Source organism: Hyla sarda, chromosome 2, assembly GCF_029499605.1.
Source record: "Hyla sarda isolate aHylSar1 chromosome 2, aHylSar1.hap1, whole genome shotgun sequence".
NCBI classification, from domain to species: domain Eukaryota; kingdom Metazoa; phylum Chordata; class Amphibia; order Anura; family Hylidae; genus Hyla; species Hyla sarda.
In genome coordinates, this window is record NC_079190.1 from 112,801,254 (window position 1) to 112,814,824 (window position 13,571).

Here is a 13,571-nt window from a genome sequence, read left to right on the forward strand (position 1 = left end):
TTATATGTACATGATCAGGAAGAGGTACTGAGTAACATATAATTTTTTTCCATGACAGGTATCCCTTTAGCGCAAGCTTGAAACTGTTATAAACATGGGCCAATATGTACAACTGTATCTTAACATATAAAATTACCAATGGTCAAGGTAATCTGCTAAAGTAGCACCCATGTTACCATCTCTACTCTGTCATATAAAAAAGATGGTATTTAAAAAAATGACTGGGTATCTGATAGTCAGACAGGAGTTTCATCTTGGCCAGCAATGCCATTTTTGCCCACTGCAGCACTGCCCAGCTCATCAATATTCCTCCTCTCTCTTCATTACAGAGTGGGGAGAAGAGGGAGAGGCGGAGGGAGGGGAGGAATATTGATGAGCTGGGCGGCGCTGGGGCCAGCGGTGCTGACGTCAGAGTGTCAGTTAGCACCTCATTAGCATATACCAAAAATCAAAGATTACGGCTGAACGACGTGGCAGATCCGGGCACGGTAAGCATCAAACTGATCAGCGTCCCCTGCACTACCAGCCAGTACCGCTGGTTATTCCGGGGGGAGCAAGCTGACAGTTTTCCTTTAAATGTATGCTGTACAAAGTAAAAATTCACAATGTATAATATCAGAATCTTTTCAGTGCTATCCCACAAAATCCATCAGCACTAACTGAGCCAAAATGTATATGTTTATTGCCCACCTTGGGTTATGATGCCCTGTTGTTAAAGGAAAACGGTCATCCTGTTCACCCACACTAATCCCAATACACTGGCTTATAGTACGGATGAACAGGAGACCAATACGGGGTCTCTTACTAAGATACGTACCTGCAGCCTGGAGCAGTGTCCCCACATTGGTCTCCTGTTCACCCGTACTATAAGCCAGTGTATTGGGATTAGTGTGGGTGAACAGCATGACCGTTTTCCTTTAAGCTTCTACTTGCAGCTGGAGCATGCTCAGTTACAGCACGGTAGATATAGGAAGGGGACTTGTTTGTTTATGAAACTAGGAACTAACAAGAGACTGAGCAGTGAGGACGCACAATATGAAGTGCAAAAGAATGCGGAGACTTCAGCAGCCGAGAGAATACAGGGAGAACAGCCTGGACTAGATGTTAGTGCATGATGGCAACTGTACAAAGTGAAGATCCGTCTTTGGAAGATGTTGTTTAAAATTTCATACATTTATTTTGCGCTTTATTATTTAGTCAGTTGTGCTATTTTTTGGTTTGGGATGTCGCACATGTGTGCACCGCATGTATGATACAATGTTCGCCAGGGCAGAAACCTTTCTGTGAAGTGGCGTTATTGGCGAACAAAGTTTGCCTCATGTATGTCATGTAACATTGCCAAAAGTCCACACATGGATCCGTCTGTAGGTTTGGTATCAGTCTGTAGGTCTCTACAGGAGCCTGGACTCCGGTCATTTTACTGACAGGATTCCCTACTCTCCCTGTTGCTAAACAGTGTCAGCGGCTATACAGCCATGAGTGCAGCTCAGGAAACTTATAAAGTAAGATTCCTGCTCAGCCCTCCCTACACCTATGGCTGAATAACCACAGGCACAGCTCAGAGCAGGGACTCCAGTCATTAAAGGGGTACTCTGGTGGAAAATATTTTCTTTAATTAACTGGTGCCAGAAAGTTAAAACAGATTTGTACATTACTTGTATTTAAAAAATCTTAATCTTTCCAGTACTTATCAGCTGCTGTATACTACAGAGGAAGTTGAGTTTTTCTTTTCTGTCTGACTACAGTGCTCTCTGCTGACACCTCTGTCTGTGTCAGGAACTGTCTAGAGCAGAAGCGAATCCCCATAGCAAACCTATCCTGCTCTGGACAGTTCCTGACATGGACAGAGGTGTCAGCAGAGAGCACTGTGGATATTTCTCTTTGATTGCTCTTGCTGAGGGTGCTTGTCTGGCACCATCCATGCTGTGGAGGGAGTGAGGACATAGAGCTGGATACACTAGGCAGTATATATAAACACATTTGGTATTGCAACTGGCAAAAATGTCCAAACTATTCAAAATGTTCTCGTGTGGTGGAGAGAATGTAACATAATAACAAAGTCCAAAATTGCAGATTTTCGGGTCACATTAGATTGCAAAATAATGCCAAAAAAGTGACTAAAACGTCACATATACGCAAAAGTGGTACTGCTAAAAACTACAGATCATGGCGCAAAAAATGAGCCCTCGTACAGCCCTATGTATGGAAAAATAAGAAAGTTATAGGGGTCAGCAGAGGGTCAACAATACAATACAGCAACACACAGCACTTCTCACAGCCACTTTTGAAAGTGACTGTGCTGAGGTAATTTCCCCTAGCTGTGTATCGCACAGACAATTTATCATATGCTCTACTCCATGTCATAAATTTTTACATACGTCAGCACTTTCACAGCTAAAAATGTGTGAAACACATCTACCACAGACAATAATGATAAATTCCCCCCGCAGTGTCCCAAAAAAGGAAAGTAAATGACCAGTGTGAAGGGGCCTGTAGTCTGATTATATGTTTTAGATTAATACTGTCACAGAAGAGTAAGGGTTATTTTACACAATCGTTCGCCATGGCCAATGATTGTAAATGTACATTCAATATAACTACAGTGATCCCTCAACTTACAATGGCCTCAACATACAATAGTTTCAACATACAATGGTCTTTTCTGAACCATTGTTACTTGAAACCAGACTCAATATACAATGCTACGGACAGTCCAGATTTGTGAAACATGTCAATGGCTGGAAGAACTGACCAATCAGAATAGACATTTCCACCTGTACTACTGAAGTGCATTCACTGACTGTCTGGTAGCGCCTCCTACAGTAAAGAGAGGTATTACAAGTTCTGTACTCTTTACCTGTACCAGGGTTAGCTGCTCCTAGGAAACCAGGTAAGGGCGGCTACATTTTGCGTGTACTGTACAGAACCCTGAAGAAGCTCCTGTTCTCAATATAGACCAGTCTTTCCCAACCAGGGTGCCTCCAGCTGTTGCAAAGCTACAACTCCCAGCATGCCTGGACAGCCTTTGGCTGTCCAGGTATGCTGGGAGTTGTAGTTTTGCAACAGCTGGAGGCACCCTGGAGGGCAAACACTGACATACACAGTGATTACAGCTTCCAGTATCTCTTTCTTACTTTTATATGTAAGGACTTGCTTTATCTCTATTAGTTATCTACTTTTTTTTTGTTTAATCCTCACTTTTTTTCTATTTTTGGATGACATTTTGGTGGCTTCAGAACCAATTACCAGGTTTCCATTAAGTTCTGGTCTCAACATACAATGGTTTCAACATATAATGGCTGTCCTGGAACCAATTAATATTGTAACTTGAGGGACCACTGTATATCATAATAGCCCCAAGTAAAAGGCCCCTTTGGGTGTTGAATGTGCGGACTAAGATATTAGTCTTTATTTGTTGGAGAACACATTAAAGCACCGGAAATCACAGATTGTTCAAAGTACATAAGAGTTAATCCAACCTTGATATCAAATTGCACCACATCTGTTGTGACAAAGGAAACTTGCCAGACGCAGCATTTATTTCTTAATACAAAGAAACATACCCAGTTTAATTTTGATGAAAATTCGTCATATGTCTTGGCTTGCGGTGGAAAGCTTTTCACAGACTTCACAGCAGCGGGGCACTGAAAACCAAGATATGAGATTTTATGTGGCCATCAAAAGACATTTCAAAGCAGGAAGTTTACGACGCTACATATCAGATTCTCTCATATTGTTACCATGCATGCAGAACTCCAAATATTAAAGGGGCAGCAATACAAAAGTTCTATTTCTAGAGAATATTTTTGTAAAGTGGACCTGTCAGCATGAAAACAGGGGTGTATCTAGTCACCAGGAATCCGGTCGTACCTTTTTTCTATCTTCAAAGTCCTTCCCATTGCCCAGATATAAGAATTTTTTTTATTATGAAAAAAAGGCTCAAAAACCCAGGTTGCGTTCCCCAGTATAGCAAGAGCCCAGGGAAATCCAGACCATGTCCTCTTTATCTAATCACGATAAAAACAAGCAATCTCCAGGTAATTTAAATTTCCTCCTTGAAGGGGTTAACCCCTTTTCCCTATATATACCTTGTAATCTGCTAAACCCAACATGCCTGAGGAAGCGGGTGACCGTGAAACGCGTTGCATTATGGGAAATAAATCCTTTTAACTTCTCATCTGGTCTCAGCGCTTCCATTGATCCTGCTCTGCTACCTGGAGATTGCTTGTTTTTATCGTGATTCTATTTCAGCGGGACGAAGCTGCAGAGACCCCTTGATGATACGCCCCGTTCCATTGTTGTACTTGGTTGGAGTACAACTTCATGTGGTAAGCGCAATTCACACTTAGCGTTACCAACTCACCTTTGGTGTTACACTACGGAGCGCATCCGTTTGTGCTTTTTTTATTTCTCTTTATCTAATGTCCTTCAATCAAATGGGGTAGATGGATACAACCGAGTCAGTGGGTTGTAATAAATAGGACAGGGGCTGGATTTATCTGGACTCTGGACCATGCTGAGGAACGCCACCCTAAGCAATTGAGCATCGCTTACATAATAACAAAAAGGCAATGGAAATGACTATGGAGTTGTAAAAAAAAGAAAAAAAAAAGGTATGTCTAAAATCCCTACTCGTCCTATCTAGGCATGGGTTAATTTACATCCATGTTTTAGTACTGATAAGTTGTTTCTTACAATCAATGGCGGACATTTGCGATCCCATCGATGTCTACCATTTACCCTTTAAGTGCCATGATTAATAGCCATCATGACATGTAAGCTTGGTCAGTCTTCCCGCCCGGTCAGCACTCATGCAACATATATGCAGCAGAGGTCCGATTGGTTTCCCTGGCAGCCAGAGATCTCCTCACCTAGTCCCCAATGGCACGGTTGTGGTCCTCTAATAGATTCTGCCTTAGATTGCTAATCACAATGAGCAATGCTATGCAATAGTTTAGCATTATTCAGTATTAGCAATGGGAGACTTGAAAAGTGTAAATAAAATAATAAAATAATGTGTTTTCAAATGTAAAAAAGACCGTTCTCTAATATAAATTGTAATCACCTTCCCTTTTCTCATTTTTCAAATAAAAAAGTACAATAATACAAAAACTATGTAAACATTGTAATCATATTGTCAGTTTTACCGTATGGTGCACTGAGTAAAAATGAAACTCCCCCTCCAAAGTTGCAAAATTGCATGTTTTTCCAATCTCCATTATAGATTTCTGGCTAAAGTGCTGAAGTGCTAACAAGCCAATTCCATAAAGAAAAGATGCAAAAAGAAGACAAAAAACATAAGTTTTATATCTGTGATATATAGCTATGCAGTGTAGGAACCATAGAGGAGTCCCATAAAGCAGGGGTCTCAAACTGATGGGTACTGCCTCCCCAGCGGCGGGTCCCCCACGATCAGACATCTTATCCCCTATCGTTTGGATAGGGGATAAGATGTCTTAGGGCCGGAGTACCCCTTTAATGGTGCTTTCATGATACGTTAGTAACCCAGCATGAACAACGTGCAAGGTGACAGAATCGTTCATTGCATATGGTTGGAGATTCCTTTATAGAAGGCACGGTGCTGCTTTCCCAGTAATTCGCTGCTTGGTCACACTGCAGATTACATACCATGTGGGAGAGAAGAGAAGCAACGCTGGGTCTGAGACTGATGACAAAATCAACTGGCTCAAGATAATCCGGCCTATGTGAAATTGCTGACATGTAAAGAAGAGCAGGAGGATTGGAGGAGTCTGAAAGACGGCTCCATAGCAGGTGGCTGGTTTTATAAAATATGGCTTCATCATATGAAAAAAGGTCTGAAGTAGAAATGGATAAAGATTGTAGTTCTATATGATGGGCAATGATTGGTCAAGATCTTGAGCTTCCACATTTACACAGTTTGGTGGCTTGATCTAAACTTTCATATTTTGAAAATTAAAACCATACAAAACACATTCCAAACCTTGTTGATTAATATGGATCCTGCACTGATATATCTAACCCACAATCTGGATGTCATGTATAACCCACTAATTAATATACCAGATCTTATAAGCATTGTACGTGATTGTCTGGTATCAGTGGCACTTTTGTCTGATATTGTATAGGCACTATATCTGATATTGTATGGATATGTTCACCTGGCGGAATGTCTATGAAGAATCTGCCAGAATATTCCGCATGGAGATTCCGCTGCAGCAGAGTCCCATTGATTTCAATAGGATTCTGCTAAACTGTTTGCACACTGGAATTTCCACAGCAGAAACATCTCGATAGACTTGTCTATTCTTTTTATGGATTTCACTCGGAAATGCATTGCCATCTATGAGACGTCAAATTTCTGAGCAGTCCGCACGATTCTACCAATGTGCGGAATGTTTTTCCTGCGGACATTCCATACATTTTATGCTGTGTGAACATGGCCTAAGAGCACAAAAATCCTTGGCATAGAAGCATTGTAACCATAATATTATCCCCATAAAGTTTACCTGTCATTAACAAAAACTTTTTATATAATGTAGAAAATAACATTATATGTATATTTGTAATATACATTGGTTAAATAATGTGTATATTTTTGCCCCTGCAGCTACTGCATGTGTGTCATTGTGAGGAGTCCAGTGTACAGAGCCTGGCTTTTGACCCATTGACTGTCCCTAGTTGATAGTCTCTTTGCTAATTTTGTCCTGACAAGTGACAAGCCCTTCTGGTACTGACCCAGCTAGACAACCATTCTACTCCCTCAGATGCCCCCTCAGGGGGAATCTGTGAAAGTTTGCAGTCCGTTGTCCTGTGCCAATACCATCTCAGTACTCTGCAGATGCAATCAAGTCCATGAGTTATTAAGGATCAGACCCCTCCCCACCTGTCATTACAATTGGCTACAAACTGGACATAAATATTTGCACCTCCTCCTGGGCACAGGATGACCTACCAAAATACCCTGTCCCAATCAGAGATCTTAGTGGCCAGGGCAGTCATGGAGGAACTTCCTAGCACCATGACTACCACTGATTGGTAGATTACTGATAACCTTTACATTAATTACAGAAACTTATTCAATGAACTTCAGCTGGAAAAAAATCCAAATTAACATCTTCAGGCAAAGTTAACTCTTGAATAGAAAGTATCATATACAATTTACAAATGCAATGACATTATTGACCATATTACCACTACTATAAATAGCCTCATAGCCCACTCATATATAACAACAATCTAAATCCTATTATGCACATAAACATAGATACATATGGTGATCAATACAGATGCTCCAGACTGCAACTGAAAACTCAGAACACAAGCATGACGTATTATATAAACTCCAGCTAAATTATAATCAAGGCCTTAGTAGAAGTAGATTGATCCCCTTATATATTCATGAGTCCTTAGAACTGTTAGGACACGACTTTTCACAAATCCTAACTTCCCATGACTGCAAGTGTGCAATGTATTTGCCTCATAATGCACAACAAAGAATTATGGCCCCCAATCCATAGGGTGGCAAATATAGTTATTGTCCAAGTCCCTAAAAACAGGGTGCCACCTCTTTAAAGGAATGTTTAATATAATTTGCAGCAATAGTGAAACATTAGCCTCTAATGACAGAATTCTGAATACTTACAGAACACAATTGTGGTGGCCCAGTACAGAAGTTGCCCTCCTGTACCCTTTTCTGTCCTGTGTGGTGGGCTCTATTTCAGTGCCCCCTGGGTACACCTCCATTCCACAAATCCTAAATGGTTAACCGTGCCATATGTTATTTATTAATTTGTCTTTCTGATCTTAATATGCTTTTAAATGTTGTTATCAAGCTTTTGTAACCAGGGAAGGTGTCAGTGACCAGGTTACTTGTGGGTGACCTATAGGACCAATCCAAATTGGGGAGGAGCTAGCTTAGTTAGTTGAGTTCTATGCATGCTGAGGAGCAGTACAGCCAAGACCTGAGAGTGTCTGGTGTCCTAAGGGAGACCTAGGCCAAACTTTTTTTCACTTTCATTTGGGAAGTTAAAAACTTTAGGACATTTTGCGCACTTTGACACACTTTTTAGACATGTGAAAGCACATTGACATATATATATATATATATATATATACACACACATAACAAGAAGAAAAAACGTGGTCTCAAAGAGCAGGAGGTGCTCAACCCCTAATGCAGTTGTGCATTTATGCTGGGGGAGCAGATCCTGCGCTCATGGTCTGTTGCTAAGGGAAATCCCCAGCATAAAATGCATATAACGGGTGATGCCTGCAGCAGACTACAAGTGCCACAATGGCATCCTACACCCAATGAAAGGTGTGGATATGTAACATATAGAATAAAACATAAATTTAGGTGCACTACTGTGGTAGATGTAAACAATGGCATTGGCTAACCCTCAAAGTGATGTTAAAATTGAGACATTAGCCAGTATATCCTTATATGAAGGACATACCTGAGCCCGCACACCAACGCCAAGGTTTCTCAAGTGGCACGGAACCTAACACTAAACCTACCTGTGCCGTATGGGCAATACCAGGGGCCAGTGGGCAATTACAGCGGCATTAGGTCCGACTCACAGCCTGCTCCCAGTTACCTCCAGTTTGGCTGGGCACACATACAATGGGAGGAGGGAGGCAGACCATAAGCCCCACCCAAGTTGGCTAATGTGTTTCCGGCCTCACAGGTGAGCCTTAAAGGGGTACTATGCTGCTCAGCATATGGAACAAACTGTTCCCAGATGTAACGCCCCCTCCCATAGACTTGCATGGAGGGGGCGGGGTGTGACATCACAAGGTGGACCTAATGCTGCTGTAATTGCCCACTGGCCCCTGGTATTGCCCATACGGCACAGGTAGGTTTAGTATTGGTCCCGTGCCACTTAAGAAATCTTGGCATTGGTGTGTGGGCTCAATATAAGGATATACTGGCTAATGTCTCAATTTTAACATCAGTTTGAGGGTTAGCCATATGTCACTGTCTACATCTACCACAGTAGTGCTGTATTATATAATTAACTAGCTGAGTACCCGGCATTGCCCGTTTTTTCCTTCCTAATCCTTGTTGTGGAGGAAAATCAACAGAGGAAGCTTTTGACTTCATATCCCGTCCTCATATATTGTTGTCATATCCCAACCCCATATCCCGACCTCCTATCCTTATCTCCTATCCCGACCTCCTATCCCGACCTCCTATCCCGTTCTCCTATCCCGTCCTCCTATCCCGTCCTCCTATCCCTTCCTCCTATCTTGACCTCCTATCCCGACCTCCTATCCCGTCCTCCTATCCCGTCCTCCTGTCTCGACCTCCTATCCCGTCCTCCTATCCCGTCCTCCTGTCTTGACCTCCTATCCCGCCTTCCTGTCTCGACCTCCTATCCTATCCTTCTGTCTCGACCTCATATCTTGACCTTAACTACCCCCTCACAAATGGGGGTAGTTAAGGGTTAAATTAACTATCCTATACATTTTAAGTGGACATAAAAGTAACATGTGACCAAATATTATCGAAATATCTCCAGTTGTTTGGCAGTAACATATATTTCCCGTAGACTTGTATGGGACTTTAAATAAAAACCCGACCCTGGCAAATGGGGGTGGGTAAGGGTTAAATTATCCCATGTTTGTTGTTGACATATAAGTAACATGTGTGCCAAGTTTCATGTTAATATCTTTAGTCGTTTGGACGTGATGCTGGAACATACACACATACATGCATACACACATTGAGTTTTATATATATAGATTAATAATTAATTATATTAACAAATTAGTAACTTTTTTTTAACCATTTTCCCTTTTCATTCCTGCAGAAAGAAACCGTACTACATATCTATTGTGAGACAGTGAAAGGAATGGTGGAAAGGGGTGGCTATATTTCCCAAAGCTACCTGTCATATGTAGCAACCAGTTTTCAAGAGGTGCCTATCTTATCAAAGAGAAGCTGGCTGACATATGGGAAATTCAGGAAGGAGTTAAATCTCAAAAGACTCTTGGAATCTTGGTAAGTCCTATTTTTTGGGCCTGGATTTTTATGAAATGCAGGATTGGCAGTGGGGCTTTTCATTCTGATTCCTGGGTTTTCAGATGAGCCCTGATCAGCACAAGTGCTGGATTAAGCTAGTTAATGGGTGCTTAAGCTAGCTGGAAGTTAGTTTGCTAGTGAGGCCTAGAGGAATCTGACTCTGAAAGGCTGCAGTCTCTAAAAGTGGACAAGTACCAATGGTGTGAGGTAACACCATCAAAGTTTGTTTTGTTGAGTCGCCACTTAGAAGGCCACTAGTATAATGAGGGCCAGTTAAGTGTTTAATAAGTGCTGGTCAAGCAGGTTTTGCTTTGTTTCAGGTGCATACAGATGTATTTTTTTTTACACAATAAACTGAAGAAGAAGCCCTGCATTTGAACAGAGTCACTGTCTCTGACTGGTATTTTATGCTGTTTGCCCATCTCTACCCAGCCCTGGTGAAAGGCTTTGTCTCTACACGGTTAAGCCCCATTTTGGTGCCCCACCTTATCATTGACAAAAGGTTGCGGCGTAGCATGGGCTGGAAGCACCCAGGGCAAAGAAGTGCATTGTGCATCCCCTTGGCCTGTGAATTTAACGGGATGGCAGTGCATACAGGGCATGTATCCCCGCTCGCCAGGGGTGCACAAAGAATTTTTTCATGGGTTGAGGTTTAGAAACATAAACATCTTTGTGGAGTCGTTCTCTTTTCTTTGCCCTCTTTAGGTAGATTCTTCCATAAATTGGTAGTTAATCTTCCCTAGTAGGTAGGTAGATAGCTAATCTACATTCCGCAGTCATATTTGTGGGTTACTATCTAACCATCGCTCTTAATTAGCAAAAGATATATACCAGCAATGTCTTTACCTGTAATATTTATGTGGTAGAAGGCACAAAAAATTTTCACAGAGAAACAAACTATAAGAACTCTAAATAATGTCTCCATAGCTTAAAAGAATCTAGTTATGCCCTAAAAGCTTGAAGGATTCACCAGATTCCAGATGAGATCATCATTGTAATTTTTTTTTGTTTCTTCTGCCTATTACTATGAAATGATGATGAGTCATGAACTTATCCCACTGCTGACATGGATCTACTTGAACATTTAATTGTAGGAATTAAATATTCTCTAGAGAAGGCCTAAATGGTAAATTGCATCTTTAATTCTGCATAACTTTGTTACAGAAAATAAATGAGAAGTATTGCAGAAGACAGAAACAGATTCCTACATTTGAGTATGTCTGAATCCATTTTATTCTGAGTTTTTGCTATCCTGGGACAAAACAATTGTAGATTTAGAGGTGGGTGATGTAGTGTAGATTATGTAGCCAATTTACTAAAAGGTTTACTTTAACAAAACTATGAAGATTTATTTTAGATAGAACATATACTGCTATTTTTGGCAATCCAAATTTAGCTTAAGGCTGGAACTCCACTGAGGTTTTTTTTTTTCTTTGCAAAAACGCCATTAAAACGCCAATTTTAGCAAATGATCTCTGAAATTCTTGATGACAGCGGCACGCTAAATACAGCTACCCCGGACATTGCCCTCACCTTCCAACGCTTTTATTCCAAACTCTATAACATTGAGACCACGATCCCAGGCCATTCGGAGGCTCATAAATTGGCTGTGGCCAATGAGTTCTTGAGGGACCTACGTCTCCCCCGGCTTGATGATGCTATGCAGCAAACCTTATTAGAGCCAATTTCCCCTGAGGAGATTCATAACGTAGTTCACTCATTTCCCAACGGTAAAAGTCCGGGCCCCGACGGCTTTTTGCTAGTTTATTATAAAAAGTTCTATCCCACCTTACAGCCTCACTTGTTAAGTTTCTGCTCCTCGCTCCTAAATGGTGGATCTATACCCACACAGACACAGGAGGCCCATATCACGCTAATAGGTAAGGAGGGCAAGGATTTGAAAGAATGCGGAAGCTATAGGCCGCTATCGCGTTTCAATATTGACCTTAAGATTTGGGCGAAACTTATCTCCCTGCGCATGAAAAAATGGCTGCCCCCCCTTATTGGGCTGGAGCAATCTGGATTTGTGCCAGGAAGAGAGGGCAAAACAAACACCCTGACTGCTATTCAACTGGCTCACAACAAGGGTACCCCACTTGTCCTTCTCGGCATCGATGCCGAGAAGGCATTTGTTAGGGTCTCGTGGTCTTTTATGAAGGCGACTCTTTTGCAATTTCGCTTCCCACCTAAATTTGTGTCTGCGATATTCTCTCTTTATGCGCACCCGTATGCGTCACTGCTTATTAATGACACCATATCCCCCCCCTTCAATATTATAAATGGCACCAGGCAGGGCTGTCCCCTGTCCCCAACCCTTTTTGTTCTGACTATGGAGGCGTTGCTTCAGAAGGTGCGACAGGAGACTGAAATCCGTGGAGTTGAACTCCACAAAGGAGAATTGAAGGTACTGGCCTTTGCAGACGACCTCTTGTTTTTGCTCACTGAGCAAGACAGAGGGATCCCCAAATTGGTTCAACTATTCTCCGCATATGGTTCCCTGTCAAATTTCAAGGTGAATGTCTCCAAGTCGGAACTTTTAAATGTTATAATTCCCACATCTAGGCTAGCCTCCCTTAAACAGTTGTCCCCGTTCCCCTGGTCACATACTTCTCTAAAATACCTTGGCGTCCACATACCGGCCACCATTAACAAGCTGTACGACTACAACTTCTAACCCCTTCTAGCGGACTTTAAAAAACTACTTGCGGACTATGACATCCCGCTCATATCCTGGGTGGGTAGGAGGAATCTACTCAGCTGCTACATATTGCCAAAATTACTCTATAGCCTACGGATGATCCTGATCTCCCTTCCCAAACACTATTTTGCGACTTTAAAAACCATGTGGTCAGCCTTTGTTTGGAAGCACAAGCGACCCCGTTTGGCCCATTCTATCTTGGTGAGAACCAGCGAGGATGGAGGATTGGGCCTTCCGAATGCGGAGACTCTTTATAAGAGAATCCAACTTCAGAGATGGATGGACTTAGCCTGTCCGCTCCCGTCCTCTGCGATAGCCTTCAGGGATTCCGCTGAGGCGTATGTTGGGGATCTTAGGAGGGACCTTTGGCTTCCTAGGGGACCAATGCAGTGGAGGAGAGGCGGAAACGCGTTTTTCTCCGGAGCTCTATCTGTGTGGTCATCTCTGTCTCCCACTCTATCCCCTTCTGTCTCCCCTCTCCTACATTCTAGCCCTCTGCCTGTGGTCGTGGGGTGTGACATGTATCGCCCTATGTGGGATCGATTGAGGATGGTCCCCCTCTCCCAACTGTTCCCGGACGGACAGAAGCTCACAGACCGTGAGCTTACCCACTTACGTTCTTACATCTCAGGCACTTTCATGAGTGCTGCTCTAAATTTTTTAACAAATTTCATCCCATGAGGCCCCCTACAGACTTTGAAGTCTCCCTCCAGTCCCTTTCACCTAAATCGAGGAAGCTATCCCCACTTATGAAGCTTCGGGTTCCCCTTGTTGCGGTGACTCCCCCGGGTTTCATCGCATCATGGGAAAAAGAACTAGGGCGCACTTTTACATGTGACAAGATCTCTACTATCCTGAAAAACTGTA

General features: G+C 42.4%; 1 protein-coding gene across 2 annotated transcripts in view; it reads left to right on the forward strand.

The window, feature by feature from the left end:
• Positions 1-1,007: 1,007 nt before the first annotated feature.
• Positions 1,008-13,571, forward strand: part of ITGB7 (integrin subunit beta 7) — a 181,177-nt gene continuing 168,613 nt past the window's right edge. Inside the window, exons 1-2 of one of the 2 annotated variants that reach the window (XM_056555302.1) lie at positions 1,008-1,103; positions 9,795-9,985. The gene's annotated coding sequence lies outside the window, so the exon portion shown is untranslated. Of the gene's footprint in view, positions 1,104-5,707; positions 5,773-9,794; positions 9,986-13,571 lie in introns of those variants that run through there. The other variant, XM_056555304.1, reaches the window with a different exon arrangement.